The following is an 11,712-nucleotide window of genomic DNA, read 5'->3' as shown; positions in this document are numbered from 1 at the left end:
TCTATATTTGTAATATAAGTTTTTTGACTTATAAATAGGTTTGTTAGCAGTTTACGTTCATCAGTCTGAAAAAGCCTCATAAACTCTTGACTTAGTGAACAAAGTAATTGAGACTTTTGAGTCATGATGAGACTATTATAAGGTCAGCGAGAACCTAAAAGATTAGTTAATGAACTTCAAAATGAAAAGTGGGAATAAATTTGGGTACAGTTACAATTGTAACAAAAAATATTTACTGAAATGATCACTTAACTGAACAGTTCAAGAGTGTGAAAAAGCTCCAAAGGATGGCTGATGAAGACAGTAATAGCAAGACACACATAAACTTAATTTGTAATATATGTTTCTTCATTAAAAGTTATTTACCAAAAACACCATCACACACTCTGAAATGACAATGCTGCCAAGTCTAAGGTAATACTAGCAAATCATATTGATTGATTCTTGTTTTGAGTAAAGTTAAGATAATTTTATAGTTGTTTCTTTCAATATTCAATATTAATAGAATAAAGTTTTTATTAAAAATATACAGGATGGCTGGTCATCAGTGTTACAAAGATTTTTGGGTGAAATTACAAAGTAAATCAAGTTTAATGATGCATGTAAGAGGTTCCAAGTAAAAAAAATGGCTTCAAAAAGAATTATTTTAATTTTTTCTAAAATAACCATGTTTTTAAACATATTACAGCAATTTCTCAACTACCTGTAAACGGATTTGAGTAAATGACGTGATTTTCGTATTCTACATTAAATTTTGAATAGGAATAAGTGAAAATTTTAAAGGATCAATAATAAAAACTCCATTGTTAATAGTTCCAAAGTTTAAAATTTAAGTATCTGTTAAAAATAAAAAAACATTGGTCTATTGTATTTTTCTACACTCTGAGTACAAGAAGGTAGCTAAATATTTTAAAAACTGTGCCATTTTATAAGCTTTCCAACCATACACTACACTATTGAGGTTTAGATCTGCATATGTTCGTTTTAGTGTTTTGAAATCTCCAAAACACGGGGTGCAGAAAACGGTTAAAAGGCAATTCAAAAAAGGGGTAATCTAAACGTACAAAGTAGTATTAATTTACTAGTGTCATGATAATCTATTTTGATTATCAAAAACTAATTTTATATTCATTTCGTGGTCATAAATCGTTATCTAACTATCAAAACAACACTGGTATTTTGAATTATTCTTATCTATTAGATAATTATAAGATAAAATGGATTATTCCTGTTTTCTTCTTCATGTTATTTTTTATCTTCTGATCAAGCAAATACCTGCTTAGATAAAACATTGTGGTCAGTCAGTTCTTCTTTGTCAGTGATGCTAGAACCATGTCTTTCTCAAATCGCGAAAACGCTGACATGCACTTCATCTACGGGCTGTGCGACGGTAATGCGCGAGCGGCACAGAGGGAGTACAGGGCTCGCTATCCTGACCGTGTTACTCCTAGTTCACAGGTGTTCTCCAGACTCCATCAGCGCTTAACAGAAACAGGCTCTTTCCACTAAGTACTAGACAGCTAGCTACAGCTACTGGCCTTTCTCGTTGGAAAGTTTCTAATGTTTTGAAGTCTAATACGTTTCACCCGTACCATTTCACCCTGGTTCAATCACTTGAACCAAATGACTTTGAATCGAGAAGAACGTACTGTCAATGGCTCCTAAACAAAGACATTGAAGAGTATAACTTTTTCAAAAAAATATTGTGGACAGATGAAGCCAGTTTTACAAGAGAGGGTGTTTTCAACTCCCATAACATGCATGTTTGGGCAACAGAAAATCCTAGAGCTATGAGAGAATCATCTTTTCAGCATCGGTTCACAATAAACGTGTGGGCGGGAGTAGTTTGTGATATTTTCTTGGGACCCTATGTCATTGATGGAAGCTTAACAGGAGAAAAGTATCTTGACTCTTTACAACATAACTTGCCTCAACTTCTAGATCAACTCACTCGACAACAAAGAGAAGAGTTAATTTTTCAACACGACAGAGCACCTCCTCAATTTTCCAACAATGTAAGGCAGTGGTTGAATGAAAACTATCCAACTTGGATTGGGCCAGGAGGGACTGTTGCTTGGCCACCCAGATGGGATTTTGCTGAGCTTTAGTAAACATTTTTACACTGATGGAAACAAAAAAATCACAGTATAAATAATTGTGTATATAAACATGACATAGTGAGACATATAGCCTGACTAACAGTCAAAATGACTTGATCTATAGACTTAAAATTTTGTTAGCAGCTTCAGTGAAGTCTCTTATGCAACATAAAAATCTGGCATACCTTGATTTAGATGAGGTAGCCGAAGACCTAAATTTGAGGTTTCAACTATTTAAAGAAATTCTTCAGGTTAATTCACTCTTTTGGATGAACGAAGAAGATATCAAATCAAAATGTAGTAATGTGCTACATACTAGAACGATGCTGTAAATCAAACTATTTGATTAAATTGAAAGCTTTTAATACAACCAACCTTAGAAAAACCCCCAAGTCCCTTAGATCTGGACAGAGATTGTTTTGTCTGATCTCTTGTTTACCTCAGCTGAAATTATAGGTAATTGTCCTCTCGGGTTGGCGGACAATTAATTGATGGTGGCCATGGGTTCTGCGCCTACACTTGGGGATTGCATAAGGTTTCTAATATTAACAGAATATAAATTCATTTCCATATTGTCAGGTTTGGCACCAAACGTATTTTAATAAATTGATAGGATACTTTACACTAGCTACAGTCATATTCATGTTTAAGCTACTGCTGCAAATACAGAAATATTTAGTTCTTAATTTGGCCATGAGATTGCAGAAATTTCCAACCACAAAAGTAACAATTGAATTATAATTACGCAATACAGGGGACCACACATAATAGACTGAAGAGCTAAGAGGAAAATTACATAAGTTTGAATCGGGTGCAAAGTATAAATTTGGATAGAATTAAGAATGTGCTGTGGTTTACCACACAACAGAGACTGTTAATCAAGCCTTGCGGTTTTGGCTGTGCGGTCCCTACCAGCTGACATAATTATTTTTTTATATTTTCGTCTTATGCATTAATACCTATACGTGAAGTTTGATATCCGTAACTTTACTAGTTCGGGATATTAATTTTTTTATACAAAATCACAGCTAGTACCTAAACGAGACATTTCTCAACCTATGTTTGTGTGACATTTTTTGTGACACCCTTTTGTGAACAAGCTGTGCGATGTAAAGAGTGGGGTGTGACCGAGTACCTTCTCTGGGGCTTGTCAAGACTATCTGCTGCCCTGGCAGTACATGGTTGTATGTGTCAGTAAGTACAGCTACATGTATTTGCTTGCAACCTAATACAGTAATTAACAAAATAACAATTACACTCAACTCATTTCACTTATTGGCAATAAAATCAAGTTACAACACTCACGTAATATGAAGAATACGGTCTACTCATACATTTGTCGCTCATGATCTAAACTCTACACCAGTGTTGTCACCTAGCCAGTTAACAAAAACATCCCTGATACACAAGTGACATCTTCTGCAAGCACAAGTAAAATGTCACTAATGTTTGCTATTGAATTGTCTTTTCTATTCTTTTTCATTTATTAATTACATGTCAATATTTTTGCAACGTTAGTGAGAAAAAATATTAAAGTTATAAAATTCAAGGGTTGGATAAGTGTTAAAAATTTTCTCACGCTACTTTGGCCCCCTCACTCTTGCGCCTTTGATGGAGCCTCTTTCACCAACCTAGATACATCTCTGAGTGAATAAGTTTCCAATTTTTCTCACTCCCTCCCTCTCACCCCTTATTTCTTCATCAGAACACACTCTCCCCCACTGCTCTTGGCCAATCAGCTACTTTGCATTTGTGTGACACAGCTTTGTGTATGTGGATTGACCAAGAGACATTTTCCCCCGGCAAGAGTAAATTAACCTTGTCTGAGTTTAGACTATAATTAGAATAATGTTTTGAAAACTTTTTACAAGTGTTGAGAAAGTGAAAGCAATTTAAAATATTCAAATTAATATTTTAAAATAACATTTTGGACAAGAATGGCATTTATGATTGTACAAAAGTTTAACTTTAAAGAGTACATTTTAATTTGAGTGAAACGTCTATTTTAGGTATTTTTATTGTTTTATAATGAAATGTTAAGACTTTTAAATGCCATCAGACTTAGTTGTTTGCCACTAAACCACATATTAAAAAGGCAATCCAAATTAATGAAATATTGAACATTTTTTTAGGGAAATGTAAAAGTACTGTTTTAAAGCAAGGAGTTTTTAATTATAAATATTTGTATCTCTCCAAACAATTCTCATCCATTTATTTCTATTTTAACCCTTTGAGTGCCACAGCATATTTCCCAAGTCATACGCTTAAATTGCCGGAGCATTGCCTTCTGTTTTGCAAGCGTGTGGGGAAAAAACTATTCAACCGATTTAAATAATTTTTTTTTTTGTGTTATAAAACAAGGTATTTTTTCCATATAATATTATAATTTTATTTTTATTTACACAAAAAGAATATAGGTTATAACAAAAAACTAAAAAATGAAAAAAAATAAATTTCAAGTTTGAACTAAAATTTTATTTATACAATATTTTTTTTAATTTTTTTTTAATTTTTTTTAGCTATACCATATGAAAGAGCATGAAAAACTGAACAAAAATCATGCATAATATGGTGTGTTACAGTAATATTTAACCAGATACTGCCATATATACAAAATACAACAAAAAGCAATTTTTGTTCAAGTTTGTCAAAAGTTTAGAAACAATATTATAACTACCCTATTTCACTCAATGAAGTAAGACGACTGTAAAATACTAATTATATAAAAAGTATATAAAAATATACACAGGCCTACAATATAACCTTACTTCACCTAAAATCAATAGTTTGATTGGAACTTGCGTTTTAGTTCATCACCAATCCAAAAATAAAATATATGTCACTAAACACGGAAAAAGAAGTTTGTAAATGCATTGTAAGTTTTACTGAACACAATTGCAGAATAGTAATAACAACAGTTTTCAGCATAAACACACGAAACTAGCACAATGTAAACACACAATGAACGAAACTGTGTAGTTAATGGCAACAAGTAGCAGCTGACCAACTATTGCGTCATCTGTTTTTTTCTGATGACAAATAACTACAAGGGGGCGGTGAACAATAAAAATCAATCACAATTGATAGTTCGAAACTTGTAGATTGCCGTGAAATAAGTTATTTGTCAAAACAAAAATGAATTATATGTGATATTAATTAAATAAAAATCGTCTACTGGGTAGATGCCGGCAATTTATGCACATTTCACAACATCTACTATGTAGACGCTGCGGCACTCAAAGGGTTAAAATTAAAACGAGAAGAGAAATTTTTTATTTTGAAATTTAATGTTCTGTGCCAAGAGCAGCAGTGGTTGGGCCATGACACTGGCAGGGCCCTTTGACAACCATACTATATAACTCCATATGAAAGTTACAATCTCAATTAAAGATTGACATTAATGTTTACGTACTTGTAGGTATTGAGAAAGTCTAAATTTGGTACATAGCAGGTTTTGGGCTAAGACCATTAAAAAATTCAAATATTGTCTTTTTTTACTTGATTGGAATTCTTATCCTAAAAGTAATAAAAACGTGTTTTTCTTACAAATATCAAGTTTTTAGGATTGGTTTGGAAAATATATCAAACCTTTAATTTTGCAGATGTCACAAAAACTGTCTTATACTTCATAAAAAATGTATCATACCTTTCTGTAAATAAACTGTATCTGTATCTGTCTTTAAGTTTAAAAGTAGATAGTAAAAAATCAGTTATAGCCTACTTTAAATTTTTTGAAAACTAATAAAAAAAGAAACCTATGAACTGGCAAGTAACACTTGTATTTTTTTTCATTTATAACACTTATATTAAAAAAATATACTTGACTGGTTTATTGTGAAGATTGGTCCCCCATAAACATAAATAAAAAACTATATCTGTTTAATCATGTTTTTTAAAAGAACTTTTTACATGTCTGTGTAGTCGGAAGCTAGCACTTGCATATTTTGTCAACGTCCTTATACTCGTATGTTGTCATTCAAACAGTTACACTAATATTTGTATGAACGTTTATATTTATCCACTATGCTATCCAACTACTTGTTCATAACTAATTCAATCTTCAGTATGCAGTTTACGTTGATTTAAAGTTTAATGAAACATAATCCTTAATTAGCTAAATAAAAATCACAGTTTGTGCATTTATATGCTTTTAAACTTATTCATCGATATCGTAATGTGTTGCATGTTTCTAAAAAACATGGTCATTATTTCTGTTCTAAACGATTCCAATATAGTTGTCTGTGGAACTCCTCAACTGGTAGTTGTCTCTTAGACCACGAAGAGCCCTTCAGCATCCATGAGGTCAACAATGGTGAACGAAGGAATCCTTGACTCCTGTTATTTACAATAAACAATGCTATCTAACTTAGAAAAGTACTTAAATAACTAGTTATTTATTGGGAGAAATGTTGAACACAAAGTTTTAACTATGTTTGTTCACTGAATAGACATATATTATGTTAATATATCTTTATCTTGTCTTCCTGATAATCAAAATCGACTTCAAACCGATCACACAATCTTTGGTATTGGTTCAAGGTGTTTTGACTTTGTGCTTATGGTTTCAAATGTTGCAATCAAAGGAAATTTTCAAAATTTGTACTTACTTTATTTTTGAACACAATCAGGAAAATAGAAGAACGCATGAGTGAATTGTAAACTTACCTCTTTAGACTTATATTAGACAATACAACCCAAGATATTTGTATAAGTCCATAAATATACTATCAGCATAGACGTGTCCAAGAAAGTTGACAATGGTGCTATGGCACATCACTAGATTGAGAATTTAAGTATGATGTGCATAGCAACTATCCAATCGAACAAATAAATATAGGCATATCAAACTATTGTCACACTATAAATGATATGGTGTTAGCCTTCGCATTGGAAAGCTTTAGTTGGCTGTATAAATAATTTCCCTAAATACATTTTAAAAGGCTGCTAAGTAATATAAAATATATGATACTAGTGATAAATTAAAATGGATCTGGACCAATAATACAAAAAGGTTTTAGAACTATTGTCTCGAGCAAACTGGTGTTTTGATATAATATGTGATGAAGATAACGCACAGAAAATATCGTGATTACATATCGCAGCCTGTTGGTGTTGTACGTTATTTGGCTGAAGATTGAAAACGTGCGAAGACTGAGGACCTTATGACAACAAAGAGAATGCTGTCAAAGATTTCTTCCCAGAAAGTGACACTACGATTCTATTTTCAAAACTAAAAAAAGCCCTAAGAACATTTCTTATTGTAGATACAGGTACCATATTGAAGTATGTGAATGATGAAATAAAGAAATAAGCCTTTGTTGTTATTGTTATATCTGTCATAAGCCATCATAAGCAATTTTACCTATATAGTTTCATTAGATACAGAAGGAAATTCATGTCCTTTAGATACTGAACTCATTACAGTGAAGAAGTCTGTTTATGGCAGGCATATTTATGACAATAAACGGTTTGCAGTCTGAAGTAGTAATGTTGTAGAGGGATGTAATGTTATATGTTCAATCTATGTATTTATTTTGACTTACTTATTACCTCTATGTATTAGTCTAGGGTCTTTTGCCGAAGTTCAGCTGAGTAAATATAATAATAATAAATTCGTTTATTTGTCGTAAAACATGTTACATGCATTGACAAAGTCTAATTCAGCTACAGACTAAATAGCATTGTCTCTAAATAATATTTAATAAGTATAATACATAAATATTATATATATCTAACAATATAAGACATTAATTGTCTAGTTGAAAATTATACTAGTTGTATTATGAGTTTATTTTAAAACAATCATTAAAAGTCTATTTTGTTAATAGAAAAAAAACTCATCAATATTATATAAAGGGTTTTTTAACAGCCATTCATAAAGTTTATTTTTATAAATTTTAAGAGGGTATTTTTCTATCAAATGTTTCAATTTGTTATACACCTTCAAGCCAATTATAACATGACTATTCAAAGATTTGCTCAGTCGACAATATTCAATTAAAATGTTATTTTTGTTTCGTGTGTTATAATTATGTGTTTGTGTATGGTTTATTAAGTCCTTATTATTTAAAATGTAAACAGATAAGTCAAACAAATATAAATTAACTATTGTAAGTATTCCTTGGTTAATGAAAACAGGTTTACAATGATCAAGATATTCAGCTTTACCAACAATTCTAACAGCTTCCTTTTGAAGCACCAGTATTTCCTGAACTCTAGCACTATTTCCCCACAGTATTAATCCGTATCTCAAAATTGACTGAAAGTATCCAAAATATGCAGTCCGAACATAATTTTCACTTATGCAGCAAGATAGACATCTCAATAAAAAAAATAATTCTAGATAATTTAGTAGACAGAAAATCAAAGATGTAACTGTACATAAAAAAGGTTCCATGAATACATGTTAAGTAAGATTGGTTTTTCCCCACATTTATACAACCGCTTTGTGTAGTCGGTACGCATTAACCGTCATTGTTGTTGACATTTGTACAAGACCAGAAATAAGTCGTGAGGTTGGTGCAGCTGTTTGTATAGGATCGATGTTGCCTCTCACTAATTACCTTGTGTAAGCCCGGTGTTAAGTCGTGGTTGTAATAATTTTAATATAATAAGTAATATTGTATGTTGGATGGTTATAAAGTCACGTTCTCAGTGTCACATTTCATTAAATTTGAACAACCTCAAATTGTGTTCACTCTCGTAAAATAAGGTTTGATGCTGTCAAATGTCAATAAGATTCAAATTACCACTGATGTACTCTATGGGAATATCAAGAGTCATTTAATTTTCCAATAAATTTATTTGTAGGACCGAATAGTAAACACGTGGTCATTGAGTTCACCAGTTTTTGTTTTGTTTTTAACCTTCCAAGTGGTAATTAAATCACTTTAAAGTGCTGGGCTGTTTTGAAGCAAAATACATGGTTTCTTAAAAGCCACTTTTTAGATACAAATATACATTTAAAGATCATGTGTTATATATAATTTTTTTTCAAAAAAAACATGCTTTAGGAAATAAAGATAATTCAAAACAATTACCACTTTTCTCTAAAAAAAAGTCTTGATGAATAGTAGATTTTTTTTTTTTTTTTTTTTTTTTTTTTTTTTTTTTTTTTTTTTTTTTTTTTTTTTTTTTTTTTTTTTTTTTTTTTTTTTTTTAGGTGGCAAGGTTGTAAATGTGTTTTAAAACATGGTTATAAATATTTCAAAATATACAAATTGTTTCAGATTTCATTGTGGACAGTAAAAATGTCACTTCAAAGCCTTATGAACAAAAACTACACACACAAAATATAAAAACTAAAAAATGTTCCGCACACCAAAGTACACATTCAAAGTAAACACTTCTCAAACAATATTGGTTTGGATGTACATATAACCTCACAAAAGCTAATGTCTGTTATAATAATTATGAATAATAAAAAAATGTTATTTGTTCCTTTTGTTTATATACACATATGTATATATATACATATATATATATATATATATATATATATATATACATATTTACATTTGACTAAAGAAACTTAGTCAGATTCTGATTGCTGCGCTACCCTCTTTCTTCTGCCTCCCCCTACAGGCCTCCTGAAGTGCTCTAAGGCACTGTAGCAACTCATAATCAAATAGAAAATACACACACAAGAAGCAAGAATCTATAGCACAGTGAATAATAACACACAAAAAAAAACAATACGTCGCGACCGAACAATAACTAACCCAGACGAAAACTACAACAAAGTACAGCTCGGCAAGCGCAGCAACAGCTGACAAAATCAGCAGACTGTTATTTTTCATTCTACTCAAAGGCTTACAAAATAGAACCAGTGCGTAGAGATATCCTCCTAACGTTGTACTAAGAAAATTACGGAATAATGAAATAAACCGTTTTACGGCAATTTAATAAAAAACAAGCATTTCAATAACTGTATATTGATTCACTTCGATATCACTGCAAAAGTATTTTTTTAGGAATTGAACTATTGCTTCATACTCACACTATCATGTCCCACTGTCATGAACAACAAGGCAGGAAAGAGAACAAAGTTGGATGAGAACCAGGGTTGACGGAAATGGTTCCCTGCACTTTTAGTCTCGGACCCAAACTACTACGTTTAAATTTTAATATCTTGTTAATACTGTTTATAAAATATGAATATCTTTTGTAACTGTTACAATTTAATAATTTGTTATTAATTATTTTAACCTTCACATGCAATTCGGCATCACAGTCAACAAAAAGACTATATTACTAGAGTTGATCTGACTGTATCCGCATCCCAATTTACCGGAAACTCTTCAAAGTTTGAACTGTGTAATACTGATCTGTTACAATGTGCCAATTTTAGACAGATCTCCATCATACCTATAAAGTCAAAGGTCTTGGAATTCTGGTACACTCTCAACTTATACACTTGTTAGAAACTAATAAATTATTGACTTGCTAATTGTATTGCAAATTGTATTTTATCTGCAATAATCTAGGCCTATGTGTTTAGACCTCTAATGCTATAAGCTAGTGGTTGATAAAGTTGACTTCTATATTAAGTTGGTTTTGCGCAAATAAATTGAGGTTAAATAGTGAAAAAGCCCAAGTTCTCAAGATTAACCTTGACTACAGAAATGAGGATGATGCCTTGCTTACATTCTTAGGAATCGCACTGCAATCTAATCCCAAATGGCATAACATTAACAGTGTTGCTACTTGTTTGGCCAAGGGACTTTCGTGCTGCGGTCCCTAACAGATAGCGTTACACCTGACACTATGCTGAAGACCCACAAATAGAGTTGTGCGTTTAATTTCTGGAAGACTGACATTGTAGACCTCTCTTTATTAGCCTTAGAATTTTCATCCTGCCATCTCTGCATGTACTGTATACTGTTATGTACATCAAATGTAACCTTCCTAGGTATTTCAGATCAACTGACCGTCACGTTTATGAAACCAGACAAAGGCACAACATTAGTACAGTCCGGTGCATGTACAGTAGCACCCAAAATAGTTTTAGTTGTATGTGCATAAAATTGTTTAACGTCTTACCACAGTGTAATAGAGCTTTGGCTTTAAAGTAGTTAAGGTCAGTACTTAAGACTATTTTAATATCTGCATGTCTACAATTTCCAGGATTTTTATAGTGTTGGTTTTAATTCATTTTAATTTTATTTATTGTCAAGTTGATTTTAACTTATCAATCAATCATCTTTATTCATCATTCAGCATTATACATGCAATAGGTGTTGTCAAAATTTATAATAAATAACTAATACACTGAATTATGTGTTATGTCATAATTATTTACAATGTAGAATTAGAGAACGTACTTAATAAAACCATACGCAACACCTTTACCAACAATAACAATTTGTAACGACTTAAGCCTAAACCAAATAAAAACGGTTAAACAACAAACTTACAACAATTTATAATAAACATTAAAAAGGCATAGCAATCTGACCATAATGTAACATTAAAATAAATAATAAGTGATAGTTAAAACTAAGGAAGATACGTATATTAAAATTTAGTTAAATCAACAAGTTCATAAGTGAATTTATAACAGAAATTAAACAGGTGATAGATGACAAGTACTAAAATAAATAATCCAACACAA

The sequence above is a fragment of the Homalodisca vitripennis genome, chromosome X (genome assembly GCF_021130785.1).
Source record: "Homalodisca vitripennis isolate AUS2020 chromosome X, UT_GWSS_2.1, whole genome shotgun sequence".
In the NCBI taxonomy this organism is placed as follows: domain Eukaryota; kingdom Metazoa; phylum Arthropoda; class Insecta; order Hemiptera; family Cicadellidae; genus Homalodisca; species Homalodisca vitripennis.
This window is presented reverse-complemented; position numbering follows the sequence as displayed.